This window comes from Mustela lutreola, chromosome 3 (genome assembly GCF_030435805.1).
Source record: "Mustela lutreola isolate mMusLut2 chromosome 3, mMusLut2.pri, whole genome shotgun sequence".
Classification (NCBI taxonomy): domain Eukaryota; kingdom Metazoa; phylum Chordata; class Mammalia; order Carnivora; family Mustelidae; genus Mustela; species Mustela lutreola.
In genome coordinates, this window is record NC_081292.1 from 67479950 (window position 1) to 67500062 (window position 20113).

At 41.1% G+C, this 20113-nt stretch overlaps 1 protein-coding gene across 2 annotated transcripts in view; it reads right to left on the reverse strand.

Moving 5' to 3' along the window:
- The window catches only part of SGK3 (serum/glucocorticoid regulated kinase family member 3), a 151851-nt gene that overhangs the window by 70658 nt on the left and 61080 nt on the right, over positions 1–20113 (reverse strand). The window contains exon 1 of one of the 2 annotated variants that reach the window (XM_059166309.1): positions 15244–15461. The exons of the other annotated variant lie outside the window; for it this stretch is intronic. The gene's annotated coding sequence lies outside the window, so the exon portion shown is untranslated. Of the gene's footprint in view, positions 1–15243; positions 15462–20113 lie in introns of those variants that run through there. 2 annotated transcript variants of the gene reach the window in all.

The following is a 20113-nucleotide window of genomic DNA, read 5'->3' on the forward strand; positions in this document are numbered from 1 at the left end:
TGACCCACTCCTAAGCTCAGAGTGCCGCATAAAAGCAGCCAGCTTCTTTAGCTCACCCATTAGACCAGGGCGGCCACCTGATCAAAGTCTTGCCCGCAGTCCCAGCGCTCTACTGCCACAGAATCAGAGCAGGTGGAACCTTAGCTCTTCTAAGGCAGATTAACCTTGTCTAGGAGCCCGAGACCGACATCAGCCCATTCTCTATCTGTAGCAGAAATGACAAGAGAGTGGAAGTCACAGTGCTACACTTTCCACACCTATCCCTTGAGAATGTGAGACCCAGGGCATGGTGGGCCCTGCTGGTACCATATTATGTATGAGCTTGAAGGTCTGTTTGTGCCTAACTGTGCACAATCCACAGGAGCAGAACTAGAGGAGGACATCAAGTCTCAGGTCTTCCCTTTGGAAGGGACAATAAGGTATGACATTAAATGGCATCAGAAACACATGAGGGGGGAAAGAGCTCAGAAGCAGGATAAGTTGTTTCATACAAGATACCCAGAGTACAAGTATAGTAGGCAATTTAGTATAGAGCCCAGCACTTAGGGGGATGCCAATTCTCCTAACTACCTATTCTTCTCACCCCTTAGTGCACCCTAACGACAGTTAGCTCCACAAGAACCGAGGAAGAAGTTCAACTCTGGGAAGAGACCACTTTTATAATGGAAAATTTGCAGAATCTCAGAAATTTTTACCAGTAAGAGTCTGAAGAGCATATATGGGAGTACATTCAAAGGATTGAGGAGGACTAAATAGGAGATTACTGTGATCCTATAATGGTCACAGTCCTTTTCCAGACCTCCCTGAGAGAGACCTGCACCCATGCACAGGGGTGACAGCCCCCTGTGGAAAGAGAAATACATAGTCCTTTCAAGGGTTACTAGACACTAGACCTAAACTGACACTAATCCCTGAAGATCCAAAGCTGGGCCCACAGGTCAGAGTGCATATCTCATTCCAGAAAAGAGATGAGTGATGAAGTCAACCCTGGTATCCCATGGTGGGTACCATGCGAACACAGGCCCATCCTGTGGTTACCTCCCTAGTCCTAAAATTTTTGTGCAAATGGATATACTTAGTAACTGGCCAAGCTCCCACACTGGTTCCCTGTCCTATGTCATAAAAGCCATATGGAAGAAAGGGCCAGGAAGAAACCCCTGGAACTCTTCCCCTCTCCCTACTATGAAAGTAAACCAAAAACTGTACCACATCCATGGGAGAAGCTCAGAAATCGGTACTACTATCAAAAACACTGAAGGATACAGAGGCGTTGATTCCTATTATATCTCCTTTTTTTTCCTTGCCAAAAGCCAGAAAGATCTTGGAACATAACAACAGATGGTGAGGCCAATCATGGCTACACTTCTAAATGTGATACTTCTTGCTGGAGAAAATGAGCAAAACGTCTGCTAGCTGGTAGATAACTGCTGACCCAGCAAATGCTTCCTTTTCCATCATCATCAGTAAGAACAGTATGAGGCAATTTCCCACCAAGTGCCAGACAGCAGTGCACCTTCAATGTTTTACCTGAGGGCTATTTCTGCACTGCCATAATATAGTCTGGAAGGACCTCGATCATCTCAGTATCCCAAAGATTACGACACTGGTCCATCACACAGATGGCATTCTGTCAACCAGATCTCGAGAACAAAGAAGTAGCAAGCACTCAGGATGCCTCTGTAAGATATATGTACAAGCCAGAGAATGGAGATAAAAGCCATAGAAGTTCAGGGATCTACAACATTGATGGTTTCTATGGTTCCAGATGTCTGAAGCAGGATATTGCATCTGAAGTAAAATTGCTACACTTGGCACCATGTCCACTAAGAAAGACGTAACATAACTGGTGAGTTTCATACGTGGATATAACCCATGAGGCTGCCAGTTTTTTCTGGGGCCTGATTCAAGAGAAGGTTCTTCAGCAGTAAAAGCTGCCCTAACTCTTGGGGCTATGCTTTAGCACACCCACTAGTACCACAAATGACATGACAGACAGGGATGGGCTAAGAAGCCTCTGACAAGCATCCAGAGAAGAGTAAGAGTTACAGACTCCTTAGGGTACTGTCAATAAGTTTTTTTCATTTGGTTCCTGGCTTGCTACTCAGCTCTGGCAAAGATTATATTCCTGCCCACGGGAAACCAAGAGACTATGTAGTAAGAATAGCCGTCATGAGAAGTATTATCTGACCAAACAATTCATAAAACTGGACTGTACGAAAGCTTTCCACTTGGTATGCTGAAAGCAAGACTGGGCCTGAGCAGGTCTGGAAGGCACAAGTAAACCACAGGAAAACCTGGTACTTGTAACACCTTCCTTGTAGGCTCTGGCACCACACACTCATGGAGAGGATCCTACGATCAGTTAGTAGAGGAGGGAAAAGACATGCCCATTTGTGAATGGACATGCACGGTAAGCAAGCCCCAACCAGAAATGAAACACTGTAGCTCTACGAAGGGATGGTCCTGACAGAGTGGTGAAGGGAACTCTTCCCATTAGGCACAATTCTGAGCAGTACATGTCAGGAGACAGGTGTCAGGAGAAATGCATGCCCAAGGAATGTATCTATGCTGACTTGTGGCCAATGGCTAAAGGATGGCTCACTGGTGAAAGAGCTGGAAAGAACAAGATTTGAATTGTTTTTCAAAGGGGAGAGCATATTCCCATACGTTGTACTTTCATTTTTTTAAAAATAAACATTTAAAAAAGTTTAAAAAGGAGGAGAGGGGGTGCCTGGGTGGCTCAGTAGGTTAAGCCTCTGCCTTCAGCTCAAGTCATGATCCTGGGGTCCTGGATCAAGCCCTGCATCGGGCTCTCTGCTCGGCAGGGAGCCTGCTTCCCCCTCTCTCTCTGACTTCCTCTCTTCCTACTTGTTATCTCTCCCTGTCAAATAAATAAAATCTTAAAAAAATAAAGTAAAATAAAAATAAAAAGGAGAGGTTTGCAGATGTACTGGAAGGAGTGGAAGTTGGCTGTGCCAAGTTAAGATTATTTTAACTGGTTAGATGACTGAGAAGCAGAAAGTTGTTGAAGGTATTTACCAAACTCAGATCTAAGACTTCTGGGAATTCGTGAGCATCCTGGGAGAATCAATCTATTAGACCTCAAAGAAGAGTTGTACTTATTTTCCACTGTGACCTGGTCTGAACTTCATGGGATCAGAAATTCCAAAGAAGTGCAGAAATATCTGAAAAAATGAAATCACTCTTTCAGAAGCAATTCATTCATCTTGGTGCTATGAATCATTGCTTACACTTCTTTGCTTGCCTTTTTTTTTTTTTTTTTAAGATTTTATTTACTCATTTGAGAGAGAGAGAGACAGAGAGAGAAAGCACAGGCAGGGTAAGGGGAGAGGGAAAAGGAGACTCCCCATGGAGCCGAGAGGTGGACATGGGGCTCGATCCCAGGACCTGGAGAGCAAGACCTGAAGCGAAGGCAGATAATCAAACATCTAAGCCACCCAGGCCTCCTCTTTGCTTGCTTTTGATGCCTAAATATGTAAGGTTCCTGAATGATCAAGTATTTGTCATATCAGTTTCTGGAGTACTCATATTCAATCTTAAGGCAATGTCTGTGTTTGCACGGCTCTCTGACAATACACATCATTTTGTTGACATGGAGACCCATTAGCAACATATAAACTAGTATCAGAACAGCAATGGTCCCTGACTCAATGCACCTTCAGTCCTCAAAAGGACAAAACTGGCTGAAGAGTGATATTCTCCCTGATTTCATCAATAAGGACGACTGAACCTGGGCTAAAAACTGTGTTTTTATGTGATAAAATTTGGCTCAATTACCTTCTTGAGTCACTTTCAAATTACTTACAAAATTCACTGAGTAACTTTGCTATTTGAATATAAAAATAATAATCATAAAAATTAAAGGCATATAGAAAAGCATATAGAAAAATATCCAGCATCTTAGCACACAGCAGACATGTACAGTCAATATTTTTGGCATATATTTCATTTTTTTTCTATATGTCTATAAACATATATGGGTGTGAGAATGTGTCTGTATTATGAGTATGTATGTACTCATGTATTAAAATGAAGGAAAATATTGTTTTACAAATTTGTACTTTAAACTCTATAATGTATTTTATTTTAATACCAGTAACCATAGTGATGATTATTATTACTGTGTGCTAGGCACTGGGTTGATATTTAATCTTCACAGTAACCCTAGGAGATACTATTGTCACTCTCCTTTTACATGGGAGCTAATAGACACAAAACTGGACTAAGTAACTGCTTGAAGTCACTGAGGCAAGTAGTTGGCGGAATCAGAACCTGAAGTGATGTCTCATTCCAGAACCTCTGCTTTAAAATGACACTATAACCCTTTCCTTCTCAAGACAACCTCAGGTTTGGTGGAGGGATGCTTTCACTGAGAAAACAGTCTAGTCCTGTTAAACTGAAAGCTAAGCCTATCCCCTAGCCATGCGTGCTTTATCAAGCCATCCAACCTGATAAGAAAATGGTCACTGCCCCAGTAAAGTGACCAATCTGGATTTCCAGGAGGAAACCTGGATGTCATTACACAGCATGGGGAGGGGAATTATGTCTGAATTAAGGAGATTCAGGGGCGCCTGGGTGGCTTAGTGAGTTAAAGCCTCTGCCTTCGACTCAGGTCATGGTCTCAGGGTCCTGGGATCGAGCCCCGCATCAAGCTCATTGCTCAGCAGGGAGCCTGCTTCCTCCTCTCTCTCTGCCTGACTCTCTGCCTACTTGTGATCTCTGTCTGTCAAATAAATAAATAAAATCTTAAAATACACACACACACACACACACACACATTTGAATTAAGGAGATTCGGTGGGGCATGTCTAACAGTACTGGTCAATGGAAAACTGGCAACTCAATAAACAGACTTGGATCCTGTGGGAATGAATTTTTGGGTTCCTCCACCAGGAAACTCTGACAAGCTAAGGTGTTGGAAGAGGGTAGGGGAACATAAAATAGGTATTATTATCAACTTGAGGCAAAAGACTAGCTACAGATGCCAAGACTATAGCAATTTTGTTTTAGTTTAGTTTTCTTCTCTGTTCCCTTCTCTGAACACTGGCAGTGGTTCCAGGTGGGAGTGTGAATGCACTGAATACAGTGCCTGTCAGTGACAGACTGTGTTTCCCCTGAGTTAGGAACATAAGTGTTATGCCCAAAGTGTAAGAGGGAATACTGAAGAACAGGAAGGGGAGGACTCTGCTGGATATCCTCTGTGTCTGTTCAGATCCATATCCACCCTGCTCCATGCCCAGGGATGCTGACCTCGACAGCCTGCACACTTTAGGCCTCCCTGCTTTCTAGCTGCTGGTTGATTTCATGCCTCTGGCATGATGGGGGGCGGGAAACATTTGCTCATCTTGCTCCCTCCTGAGCAGGCTGCAGTTTGGTAGTACTGGTTCCTCCCTCTAAGGCCAAAAACTCCTGAGAGATGATTCCGTCCTGTGGGGATAAAATGCTACAATTCTCCACCTCAGTCCCTGGACAAAACTAATCTAAACCCTTGTTTCCTAATCTGGAAAATGAGGCTAGCAACACCTACTTCATATGATTGTTTAAGCATATGAGATAAGAAAAAGACCTCACTCTGTAAAAGTAGTCAATAAATTGGATCTAAGACATAGCGATTCGTTTCAAATTACTTTTTATTCCTTTGTTCAACATACTTATTAGGCATTCCTTAGGAATTAAGCAATAAGACAAAGAGAAGAGAAAATCCCACCTGCAAAGACCTTATCTCATGGGGAATAATGATAAGCAATATAAAAATTTCAACACCTCACTAAGTGTGATGTTATGTGTATGCATGGTATACCACGAAATGACAGAGAAGGGCCACAAATGAAGACTGTCATATATTCTCAGCCTAACTAAAAATAAAGCCAGGCAGATACTGTAGCAGAAGTTTGAAAGAAATCACATTTGCCTCCTTCAATTTTCTCTGGAAAAAGGAAGCTAAAACCATATGTTGGAAATGAGGATGCTGCTTCAAGAAAAACAATGAGATTAAATCACTTGCCCCCCATAATAACTATTATTATTATTTAAAGAAAGAAATCACTTGTCTAAGCTACGATCCGGTTAATGGCTTGGATTTAAGTCCAAATTTGACTACCTCCAAAATCTATAGATACTTGTTTGTTATACTACACTGTCTCGCTTTAAATAAGGTCTTCCTTCTCTTCAAGCTAGATCAATCCAGTAACCTAACAACATTTAATATTTCACAGCTAAGTTTAATATAAGCCAGACTGTGGCTCCTCACCAAAGCCTTACTGACAGGAAAACCAAGGAGACACTGCAGCATGAAAAAGGTAATCTGCCCCAGGTAGTGGGTTCAGGATTTGAACCCAGGTGGTCTGCCCTCGGGACTCATACCATACTGCCTCTACAACATATATATCCTCTAAAGAGTCCTCTGTTAATCAATGAAGGCTCATAAATTTAGTCTTAAGTGGTCAGGAGTGAAACTATGAAAAAGATACTCTGCTATTACTATAACCTAATCTAGGTTTATTCTGTGAAACTGAAGCAACTAAAATCCTGCAAAATCATCTTAGAGCCAGTCAGGGAAATAAAACAGAGAAGAGGACTGATACAAGAACCCAAAATTAAAAACAAATGATAAAAAGGGAAGTTGTTCATGGGGAGATAAAACCTGGAATTTGGGGGGAGGTTCACAGGTATGTTAGGATTTTCAAAAGAAGAATGGGGATGGGGGAGCACCTGGCTGGCTGAGTCAGTGGAGCATGCAACTCTTGATCTTGGGGTCTTGAGTTCAAGTCCCACGTTGAATGCAAAGATTACTTAAAAAAATCTTAAAAATGAAGAAGAAGAATGGGAAAAGAATCTGCTCTCACTCTGCTGGAGAATCACAATACAGTCTTACAGATCGGTTCCCAGGGGCAGCAGGCTCACCTAGGGGTGGGTCATGTGGCTCTAATGAGACCAAGTTCAGATACTAACTCAGAATGCAAGAACTAACCTTGATATTCACCTAGTCAATCAACTCAGACAAGTCCAACATGACAAAAAGAAGTGGATTAGATGAGAACAGAACTTTCAGGGACCAGCCAGACTTTAGGAGGGACAGTGATTTGCAAAGGTAAGACTAACAGTAAATATTATATTTATGTATAGTGATAGTGGTTCCTCAGGGGGACAGTGCACAATGCCGTGGTATTTTTGGTTGTCACAACTTGGGGGGTTGCTAAGTGGCTACATGTCAAGGACAATGCTAAACATCGTACAATCACAGGACAACCCCTACAACAGAAAGTCATCTAGCCTAAGATGTCAATACTGCTGAGGCTAAGAAACGAGTATCTATTAAGTACTAATGCTAGGCACTATTTGAAGCATGCCTTAGCACTAACACATCACTTGTTCCTCATAAAGACACATCAGTATCTTTACCTGGATTTTAGAGATGAACAAACCTAGGCTACAAGGTCCACATTTCACACAGCTTCAGGGAGTAGCCCTATATGGTGATCACAGCTCTGACCGAGAGCCTGGGGTGCACACACTGTCTTTCAATTCCTTACAGTACTACTGCATGCATCCTCTTCTTCCAAATCACCTTTGGAGATACGGGGTGAAGATGGGAGAACGCCAAGTGTCCATTAGCTCTCAGGTTATAGAAAAGAAAGCCATGCGCCAGAAAAGCAGCATTCTGATTCTGTCACCTGGAGGGGTCAGTTTTGTGTAGCACTGTACGAGGAGTGGCCTAGCTTCATAAAACATCATACGTTAACATCTAACCAAGAGTGTGGGATACAGAATAGGCCCTAAGTATTGGTCCCATCACAAGGACGATCAAGGGCTAAATTGTGAAATAAGAAGGATACAAGAGGGGGCACCTGGGTGGCTCAATGGGTTAAGACTCTGCCTTCAGCTCAGGTCATGATCTCAGGGTCCTGGGACAGAGCCCCACATCAGGCTCTCTACTCAGCGGGGAGCCTGTTTCCTCCTCTCTCTCTCTCTCTTCTCTCTGCCTACTTGTGATCTCTGTCAAATAAATAAATAAACAAAATCCTTTAAAAAAAAAACGACTTAAGAAAGGATGCTATCACAGGATATGGTTTTTTTAAGGGGTGGGAGGAAGAAAGTTTAAAAATCATTAATAGGTTTTTTTTATATTCTGAAATAAAAAGTGGAAATAGGGATGAAACACCATGACAGAAAACTGTCCAAAATCAAGTTATGTTAAAATTCTGTTTTTAAAAATACTGCTTAAAATAGATAAGCATTGATTAAGGCTTTTGTTAAATTAAGTTTTTTATTTCAATTCCAGTATAGTTAATATCAGTTAAAGCCTTTTTTAGAGCATTTTCCCCCCCTTCACCATTGTGCCTCTCTTTCTGTCCATTATATAAAATTACTGTCCTGGATCTTGTCCATCTCTGTTTCAGACACTCAAAAAAATATTTTATAAGAAAATCCAAAGATTCTCCAGCTTTTTAACTCTAAATTTTAAGCAGAAGTTCTTAACTCCGTTTCTTTCACACATCATGGATACTGTTTGGCACTGACTAGTGGACCCTACCCAAAATTACAAGACAGATACATTCATAATTACCAGTATCCACTCTCAACTAATACGGCAGAGAGGGGTTCAGTGATTTATACCAAGGCATAAAAGGAAATTAAGAACAATTCTGTTCCAAAAGGCAGGATGCAAACCTGGAAGAACTAAAATTTTCTTCAGCAGGGTGACAGGACCAGGTGCTGGATGTTTGGAAACAAGGGTCCTAAAGGAGAGAACTGACAAAGAGACAAAAGAAAATCCCTGTTCAGACCTGAGGCATGGCATAGGGTTGGTTTGGAAAATGGGGACTGACCCAGAGAATGTGAAAAGGAACGGGCATGGGGAAGGGAGCAGGAATTATTCCTGAGAACAGGCCAAAAGAGATTGGGTTCATTTTAAAACTACATTAAAAGCCCCTTGGGAATTCTTACTCCAAACTAACTAGTTACTTTAATGAAAGCTTACTGTAATAGTATATATCTGTATCTGTTTTACTTCTGCCTTTTAGAATATTAGCTCCAAACATATCCAGCAGAAACAAAGCACATCTTTGTCACATCTGTAAATTAAATTCACTGCAGAACAGATTAAAAATCTAACAGGATCTCAATATTGAAGATACATAGTAACCTTCTCCCTACACATATCACAGGATGAATCAGTTACAACTTTTCCTGTTTTCCTTCCTAACTAATATATCCTTCCTCTAATCCCCACCCCACCCCCTCTTTGATTTTTCCCTCACTGTGTAATCACAAAGCAGTCCTAGTTTTTCCAAGGTTTATCACATCTCTTATTTGAGGTACCTTTTATTTATCCTGATTCTTTTTTTTTTTCCTAAAGATTTTATTTATTCACCTGACAGAGATCACAAGTAGGCAGAGAGGCAGGTAGAGAGAGAGAGGAGGAAGCAGGCTCCCTGCTGAGCAATGAGCCCGATGTCGGGCTGGATCCCAGGACCCTGAGATCATGACCCAAGCCAAAGGCAGAGGCTTTAACCCACTGAGCCACCCAGGCACCCTCTATCCTCATTCTTGATAAAGAAAAGTGATACATAAATTAGAAATAAAATATGTGTAAAATAGTCAATTTGGGACACAATATAGAAGAATAGTCTGCACCCAGCAATTGGAAAGGCATATCCAAAAACTTGGACAAAAGTTACATGAGTCTGTTGGTTTTCTGAAACTGGCTCCATTTAATACAGATATTTAAGGAAAGGACTGAGTGAGGCAGTAGGAGGAGCACAGTCCTCTGTTTTCCAATACTAGACCCAAAGCTGCCAGGATAAGGAAGACGGTCCTAAACCGAGTCCAAATGATAACATGACCTTCCACAGGTTCCAGAACTGACAGAGTAGAGATGTTCACTGAAGCTGCAATGCTCTGCTCTATCCTTCTCAGCCTCCTAAGGTCACTGTCTTGGGTTTCCCAATACCAGAACACCAGCCCTATTCCTGGCTTCCCAAGCTTTTCCACTGGAAAGCACACTCCCAATATATGTTTCAGGAGGACAGGAACAAAGAACACTTTCAAAGATGATTCTTGGAGGACTGTGATCACTGGCAGAGTGATGGGTGGATGGATGATTATATGAGACATGAGAAAAAGGAACGTGGAGTTTCACACAATTAGCAGTAGTAAAATACTGCAGGTCCTAAGAAGTCTTGCTCTGGCTCTCTGGCTGGGAAGACTTGGAAAAGTGAGGAGGAACCAAAATCAAAACAACTAAATGCCAAAGAACCCCCCACAAAGATAACAATCACCATCACACTTCACAGTCTCTTTAGAGAAGCTCCAATCTGCTCTCTTTCTTTCCTCTCTTACCCCTTGCAATCCATTATTCCCATAGTAACCAGGGTCATTTTCTTCATCACTACAAATCTGATAATTTCACCCTATCACTTAAATCCTTTCTATTCTTCCCACTGCCCTTAGAATAAAATCCAACTCTGAATTATTGCTAATACCCTACAAACACTCACATGGCCTAATCTCTTCTTATCTCTCCAGCTGCATCCCACCAGTGCCTCCCACAACCCTACTCACTAGACTCCCGTGGGAACAGCCTCCTTCCTACTTCTCACACACAGCACTCTCCCATCTCATCTCTTGTACCTGTGTCCCCTCTGACTAGCATTCTCTCTCTCCAGCTTGTCACACTGAGGCTTTGTTCAAATGCCACCTCCTGCAACAGGCCTTCAAGACCACCTAACTACAGTGCCCCTTCCCCAAAATAATTTGTCATCACCCTGGTTTTTTCCATTTTAGCATTTATAATCATCTAAGATTACATCTTGTAGGTTGAGAACCTCCCTGACTAGGCTGTAGAAATTGTGACTTTTATACTGCCATGTACTGGGGTGGTACACATTTCATTTATTCTTTCAACAAACAGGTGGAGAGAGGCATGTAAAAATTCCCATTTGCCAAAAATTCCCATTTTCCTCTTTACTAGATTAATTCCATTATTAAACATACTAGTATGCTACAGTACTCGAACAAAATCCTGAAAAATACAGATTTATTTAACAGATACTTACACAGTGTTTACCATGTGCTAGAGATGTGTAATTAGTCTGGGCCCCATCTTTTATTATTTGTATGAATGATCCATCTGATGTGCACCCTTAAGTAAGGCTTTTGAAAACAAGGAGAACTCAGGGTAAACACAGATGCCTATACAGTGTGATAAAGGAAACTTTACTCCAAAGCAAATATTTGCTTTCAAGTTGTTTTTTTTTTTTTTAAGATTCTTCTTCTTCTTTTTTTTTTTTAAAGATTTTATTTATTTATTTGAAATAGAGAGAGAGAGATCACAAGTAGGCAGAGAGAGGGAGAAGCGGACTCCCTGCTGAGCAGAGAGCCCGATGCGGGCCTCGATCCCAGGACCCTGAGATCATGACCTGAGCCGAAGGCAGAGGCTTAACCCACTGAGCCACCCAGACGCCCTAAGATTCTTGTTCTGAGAGTAAAACTTTACTGGTTAGCACAAAACAAGAAATTTAAATAGCAGTATGATCTGAATCTAAATTTAAATTATAGTATGTTAGATTTAAGTCCTGATTTATATTAGCTACTTATTAGTAAAAATAATATGCAGATTTTTACCTTAAAATTTTAAAATTAAAAAAATTAGGACTTTTATATATATTTTCCCTACCAACTATTTCCTGCCAATAGAAATTGCAGCTTCATCCTAGGGATGGTAAAATAAATTTAGTCGACACCTGTAAACACTCATAATCAAGAACAAAGAGAGTAAGTTAGGCTAGTGCATGTTCTAGAATGGGAAAACCCCAGACAAGGTTTGGGAGGCAACAAGAGAGAAAATTAAATTTCAGAAATGTCTATAGACGTCCTAGAGACAAGTTTTAATTTATCAGAAAAAATCACATGCAAAATAAAAGCATTCACTCAACTGGAGTATGTGCAAGGACACGTTGGTAATGAAATGAAACAAAATATACTGAACCAGATGCTGATATCAAATAATAAAACTGGAGGCTTCACACAATAGATAAACTCAAGTATCTTCTATCCGTCTCTTTTCTCTGAAGAACTAAAAGCTTCTGGCATATAATTTCTCCATATGTACAGGAAAATAAGAAAGAAGTATGAACATTTTATTAGCTTAAAAATAAGGGAAAGCAAGTAAACTACATTCTGCAGACCAGAAAGAGGAAGAGAAAGTTCAGTCTTACCCAGTTCAGAAAACAAAGCAGAGTGACATTATTTGTGTGTAGAGATGCAAAAACAAAATAAAGCTAGGAATAATTCCCCCACAAGAAAAACCAAAGCTGCAGATGTTGCTCCATAAAGTCCGTCTTGCCCTACTGGTTTTGTGTATCTTTTTAAACGTCTGTGTGTCCAATTACGTGGGTGTTGGGTACGTTGCTTTCCCTACACCTCTTTCCTGCTCAGTATCTTCATTTAGATCTTTTTATGTAGTACTGAATTTACCCCTGCCTTCTTCCTTAATTGTCCATATTGTAGAAATGATTGTTGAAGCTCAATATTTAATGATTTAAAGACCTATAAATAGAACTTTAAGTTCACTTTTACTTAAAAAACAAAGAAGTGGGTGTACTTTAAAAAGTAACTGGAACTTTTATGTGTGTTGTATTTGTCCTCCAGGAGCTAATATGTACCAAAAAGAAAAGATAAGTGCCCAAAGAATTACAATGCAAAACAGACTGTGATAAATTCTCTAAGAAAAGTATGAAAAGTTTCTAGAATTCAGAGGAAGGAAAGACAAAAAAACAAAACACTTCCCACTGAACTTTTCTAGGTATCTGGGGTGATTATAACATGTGAGGGAGGATCTGAAGGCTGGGCACTCAAAACAGAAAGAGCAGCAAAAGTCCTCAGTACAAAGAATAGCCATTCGTTCAATTTGTCTGAATTCCTGCCCACTTAACAGGAAAAGATCCACTCCACTTGGTAAAAACAGAAAGAGAAACTGTCACAACATTCACCTTTAGCTTTTACAAGTATAAACTTATTTTACAAGTATAAACTGGAAATCACTTTTCTTACATATAGGAGCCAGAGGTTGGAAAAGTGTGTTTGAATCATGTAGAGAACTCTGAATGCCAGGCTTCTCACTCTGGATTTCATTGTGCAGATGAGGATGTAAAGGCATTTGAAAAGGTAATTTGAAAGGTTGTAGGTGTAGAGAATGAAATGAAATGGAGGAGAGCTTAAAGAAACTGGGGTTTGGCAACAATAGGAATGGCAGGTTTGCAAAAAACTGACCTAAGAAATAAGTAATAGGTATTTGCATGTGGAGTGCAAGGTAGAAGGAGGCATTAAGATTGCTTCAAGGTTTTATTCCTCGGTAATCAGAATAAATAACTAGGAATGGGGGGAGGGAAGAGAGGGCAAGGCAAAATGACAGCAAACTAGTTTAAGTAAATACTAGCCCAAGCTGGAAATGTCTGCATCAGATGCACAGATCTGACACCTTCTGGTGCCAGGCATTGTTTCCAGGCACTTAGGATACAGCAGTGAACACAACTGGCAAGCACCACAGCCCACATGGAACTTACCCTCCAATGGCAGACAAGAGATAATGAACAAGTAAATAGAGAGATAAATATATATTATAGGAAGAGTGGGGTTGTATGGAATTTTAATTCGGAGGGTCTGACTGAGAGTGACATCTAAACAAATACCTAGAGGTGAGGGAGTGAACCACGCAAGGTGCCAGGAAAGAGTCAGCAACTAACATAGATATATCTTCATTTAGTTTCACTCTTGATGCCTTTGAAGTTAGCAGCAATTGCAGTCCTATTTCCTTGGGCTAATATGTAGTGTTCCACTTCCTGACTGTCCTACCAGATCAAGAAAACTTCACCAATAACACAGTGATAACAAACTGCCTAGTAGGTCAATTTGTTTACACTGGCTGTTTATGTTCCCTACCTGGGAGAAAAGGACTACATTTTAAAACAACAAAACCAAAGCACTGTTAGAACATGTTTGTACAAAGCTTAAGAAGACAATCATCTTGTTCTCAAAGCAATCATTGATGTAGCAACTTTTGAAACTTGTGATTTAAATCAAAGGTGAAGAATGATTATGAATCATGCAATTAAGCTACCAAGGAGGATGCTGGAGAAAAAACATTCACAGCACCATAAAACTGTCAAAAATAAAAACAGTACAATTATCAAAACCAGAATTGATATCATTCTTTGATTTTATGATTTGTTGTTCAGCAGAACTGAACTGTAGGCTAAATTATGCATTTTATTGATTCTGGATCTTGGGGCCTCATCCTTATCTGTAAAGGGCAGCTGTTGTGATTTTTCAGATTCCCTTCAATTCCAAGATTCGATGTGGCTAATTACCATTCCTATGATGTTTAGGTTATTTGTGTATTTGTGTACTCTGGTTTACCTCCTTTTGCAGTAATAGTACAAATTGCACCCATCCCAAGTAATACAACTTGTAAGTTTTGTATAAAAGTGATAATGACCTTCTTTTAAACACATCTACCAGAGCTTGGTGTTTAAAAATGAGGATACCCTCTCTGAAAGTGCTGCCTTTTTTTCATCCCTCTTTTAGAACAGTCTTTAAGACACTCCGGCTTCTGCATCATTTTAGGGAGGATTAGATTTGAAATCAGGTGGATGATCACATCTCTAGTAGATGAGAAAAGTAATGAGACCTTATCTGGTGGGATTCATTCTCTGAAATTCCAAAGGAGTTCTCAAACATTTCTAGCTATGACTCTGAGGAAAGATTTTCCGGTGTTGACAACTTTATAGATTAATGCCCATCTAAAGGCATAATAAAGAAAATAACCAACGTTATTGTGGACTATGCGTCAGGCAGAATTAAGTACTGACTGATTAATCCTCATAACAATACTTTAAGGATGAACTATCACTACTCTCATTTTACATGTGCAGAAACAAAGTCATAGAGAAATTAAACAGATTGCTCAAGTTTTCATAATTAACAAAGAGATTCGAACCCAGGCACTCTAGCTTCAAAGCCTGAGATCTTAACTTTCACCATACACTGCCTTTATATATCCTGGCGTCCCTGTTTAAGTAAGAGTCCCATTATCAGCCGCACTCTCCTTGCAAACTGAAAAACACGAAGTCAAAATAAAGCTGCACTGCAAATTCGTTATCGAGCTTCTCCTCCAGTCCTGAACCACGAACTAGACTCTTAAAGAATATAAAATCTCAGTACCTGAGGTCTCTCGAGATTTAGGGAAGAAGTGTGTGGAGCAACCCAAATGTGTTCTGTCCTGGCGGTAATGCCGTGAACACGCGCTGCAAAAACTAGAGCCGGACCCGGTGTCTCCCTGCCTCTGGGGGTTCACGCCAGGGGGCCGCCCAGCCGCACCACGCGCTCCTACTACGCACGGAAGTGGCCCAGGGGCCGGTCCAACCAAACCACACCTGGCTCGAACGCGCCCGCGGGGTTCCTTCACTTGGCTCTCGCGGCGCCCATACCCCTTCCCGTACTTACCTTCGTGGACCCTCGCCCGACGCATAGCGAGCGGGAAGCCCCACCAGAGCTGCGCCACACTCTACCGTCCTCCGCGCCGCGCCTCCCACCCCCAGCGGGGCCCACCACCCTCCCCGCCTTGGCCCGGCCTCCTGACTCCGCCCCTCGCACCATGCCCCGCCCACACCAATCAACGGAACCGTCCCAACCACTAGCCTGCTCAGGGGCGGGGCTTATGCACACTCAGCTCCGCCCCTCGCTCGCTAGAAAGCGGTGGATCCGAGTGAAGGCACCGTGTGGATGCTGCCGGGAGGCCGTAAATAAACAAAGCCGGGAGGGCTTGGGGGTGTGTGACCCCGAGGGAGGGAGTGCTGGGCGCAGGTAGAGGGAACCGTCAAAGGGAGACAGTCAGCCTTGTGGCAAGATGCGGAAGGAGACTTGGGAGGGGAAAGTGAAGGCCCTCTCCCCAGGTTCCAGCTGACGTGTAGGACTGGGTGAGACATCTTGAAGCAACGGAGTTGATACTTAATAAGCGCATTAGCTAATCTTGTTCCCCTTAGGCAGGGTAGGACTCATGAATTCCGGGCTCCATGCATGAGAAATCACAGGAACAAGGATTGAGAGGGAGGAAAAAAGCAATCGAATTCTTTACTGATCTCCAGCACACATCCTCGTTTTTCATTTTGGGGAAAATTCTGGAAAGGACTTCAGTAGGAATCACTTCAGACTCACTCATTTCTTCTCCCCTCAAATAGCTCAGGCACTTTTCAAGAGAGCATACTCAACGCAGGTTGAGTTTGGCATTAATGCCCACGGTGTACTGCAAGGTTTGTGACTACATGTATGGATAAAGGAAAAAATCAGACCACTCAGAAGGAATTATTTTAACTATTAATTTATTTGATTTTTGAACGTGAAAAACTATTTGAGGAATCAAGTCAAACACTAATTAAATTATGGTGGGAAAACACAAGGCTCACCTTGCTAACAAGCAGCATTTGCTGGGAGAACTTCAGAAAACAGTGTCAAGAGGCCAGCCTAGCTGTGTGGGCCTAAGGGAGATCACAATATCCAAAGCCCCAGATCTGCTTATCTTTAAAATAAAGAGATTGGGCCAAGTGACCTCATGACCTCTAAATACCCTTCCAAACTTAATTTCATCCTGCAAGATTCAGCAATTAAGGGCAAAGGGACCATAAGGAAAGTGCTGTCCAGTCAGGAGCCACACAGAGAAATTGGGGATTTTTAGAAAAAGCTTCAGGGATCTCTGACATTACTTCATTCAAGCTCTCCTGTCAGACTTTTCTATTTGCAATAATGATAACTCTTGTCCTAGCTCAAAACCTCTGACTCTTCCCTCTCAATCCTCACATTTGGTCATCAGGTCCTTGGCTTTTTCCATTATAGAGTCTCTTCAATGAACCTTCTCACTTTCACTGCCATCTCTGAATAAAGTACAAAACCAAAGAACTCAGGTTCTTGGATCTGACCCTCACCTATTTTTTTCTACCTAATCTCCAAGTACTCTCTGGCAGACTGCTTCTTCACTGTGTAGTATCCACAACATACAGCCAACATTCCTGCCACTGAACATTTATATCCACTGCTTCCCAGCTCAGAATATTTCTTAGTCCTAGCTACCTGTTCAGATTATGATAGCTCAGCTCAGGGACCTCTCTATCCAGTAAAATGCTATAACACCTAGGATCTGCACCACTCAATGTGGCACTTAGTAGGCCTACCTTATTTTGGTTTTTTTCTGTTATTTATATTTATCTCTAAAACTAAACTGTAAGCTCCTTCCTGGATAACCCCAGGCTCCAGGCAATAAAGTAAAAAAAAGCTATTTTCAGTATCTCAAAAGCCTAAAAAAATTATATATTCATCTATAATTAGGCTGTTCAAATTACCTATAACTGTAAGATTCTGGTTTTTTTATTAAGAAAATTTATATTTTTATTTTCATTTATTTTTTTAAATATATATGTATATTTAAAGATTTTATTTACTTATTTGACAGAGAGATCACAAGTAGGCAGAGAGGCAGGGAGAAGCAGGCTCCCTGCTGAGCAGAGAGCCCAACATGGGGCTTGATCCCAGGACCCCAAGATCATGACCCGAGCCAAAGGCAGAGGCCCAACCCACTGAGCCACCCAGATGCCCCTGTATTTTTATTTTTTAAGTAATTTGTATACCCAACATGGGGCTCAGACTTTACCCCAAGATCAAGAGTCACATGTTCCAGTGACTGAGCCAGCCAGGAGCCCCAGGATTCTGTTTTTATCTGAAATTATGTGACACTGCAATAACATCTATTACTTCATGTTAACCAAAGCTCTGATAGGCAGTTAGATGTGACTGATTTTTAGAAAAGGGAAACAGGAGTGCCTGGCTGGCTTGTCAGGAGAGCAGGTGACTCTTCATCTTGGTCAGGGTCTTGAGTTCAAGAGTTCAAGTCCCACACTGGATATAGAGATTACTTAAAAAAAAAAAAAAGAAGAAGAAGAAAGAAAGAAAGTAAAGAAAAGGGAAAATAAATTGCTAATAAATAAGACTTATTTTGAAGTCTGAATCTATGAGATTCACAGAGGTACATAAAAATAAAAAGTAGCCGACCCATTCTTTTGTCACCCCATTGCCAAAACAAGTGACATACCCAGAGTAAGTGCTTAAGAAGATAGTCATTAGTCTATTATTATTTTCAGCTTTCTTTAAGCCCTCACTCTCTCCTTTGCTTTAATTAAAATACTGGTCTTTTCTTCTCATGCAAATAAGATTGTAAGAGTTTCCCATCAATTTCAAATAAATTCTGAAGAATAAGATAAACAAGAATCACACTGCTTCTCAGAGTTGGACTAGAAAGGTTTCTGATGTCCAAGAAATAAACCGTCAAATCATGGTAAACTGCTTATGTTAAGGCGCCCTACATACTACTCACATCTTTAAAGAGTAAATTTTCCTTAACTGCAACCTTAGCCAGATGACAAAAGTAGAAGCAAGACCAAGTTTGCAGAATGACTACCAAGTAAGAGTGAAAACTGATTTGCAATCTATCAACGGCCCCTTGTGTTTTGAAAATGTCACTGGCAAATTTAAAGGAGGCCCCAGAGCTCTGAAGTCTGGCCCAAACAATCTATAAATCACTACTCACAGCAAACCTTTATAATATTCTGGATGTTTAGAAAGTAATAAATAGGCAGATTAAACAATAGTCACACTTCATTTTATAGACTGGTTGTACCAGAGGCTACTGGTTATAGACTCTTGGAATGTTTCTCTTCCTCTTCTAAAAATGTGAAGTAATTATTAAGATGAGAGATTTAAGGGAACTTCTAAATCTGGCCAAGATGTTGTAACAAGGACCATATTTACTCTCCTACCTGAACCAACAACGACAACAAAAAGAAGCCAGACAAAATATATAAAACAACAGTTTTCAAGATGGGTATCAGGCAAATGAAGGAGACTGATGTCTCAGAGATGAGGAATGAACAAGATTTGCCCCAGCTTATCACCTCAGAGAACTTACAGGCCATGACAGTAGAAGAGGGAAGCTCAAGAACAATGAGACCAGGGAAAACAAGACAGCTAGAGTTCATAACTCAGATAGGGAGAAAAGAGAACAATACAGAGAATCCCAGAGATCTGCTGAAGTTCTTCCTTGAGAATTCAACAGTGCTGATCAGTGTACGCTTGTCCTCAAGGTCATGGAAAGAACAAACCATCTCAAAGCAGTAAAAGGAAAAGTATTAGGCACTCACAGAGGGCCAGGAATAATGGCTATTCACACCAAGCCAACTAGAAACCTCCCAATTCAATGAAATAGAGTACTTAGAAGGGTCTTGCTGTAGTATCGGGGAGTAATTAGCCCTAGACTAAATGCTGCTTGGGTGCTGCCAAAAAAATAAGAAGTAAGATCCAAAAGGATCAAACTATTTTAAAGTTATTTAACTGCATCTCAAATTAGAATTCAGGTGTTCAGCACCCAATAAGCTAAAATTCATAACATCTGCCATTCAATCAGATATTGCAAGGCATGAAAAGAAACAAAAATATGGCTCATAATGAGAAAAATCAATCAGTGAAACTAACAACTGACATAGCAGTTAGAATTAGCAGACAAGAACATTAAAACAGTTATTATAAGGGCACCTGTGTGGCTCAGTGGGTTAAGCCTCTGCTTTCGGCTCAGGTCGTTATCCCAGGGTCCTGGGATCAAGCCCCACATTGGGCTCTCTGCACAGCGGGGACCCTGCTTCCCTCTCTCTCTGCCTGCCTCTCTGCCTACTTGTAATCTCTCTCTCTGTATTACTTATAAATAAATAAATAAAATCTTAAAAATATTTTTTTAAAAAAGCAGTTATTATAATGGTAATATATTTTAAAAATTAAGTAGAGATAAGGAAGGTATAGAAAAATTTCTAATTACAGAGCACCTGGGTGGTTCAGTGGGTTAAAGCCTCTGCCTTCAGCTCAGGTCATGATCTCAGGTTCCTGGGATTGAGTCCTGCATCAGGCTCTCACAGAGAGCCTGCTTCCTCCTCTCTCTCTGACTGCCTCTCTGCTTTGAGATCTCTGTTACCTCTGTGTGATCTTATGATCGCTATCT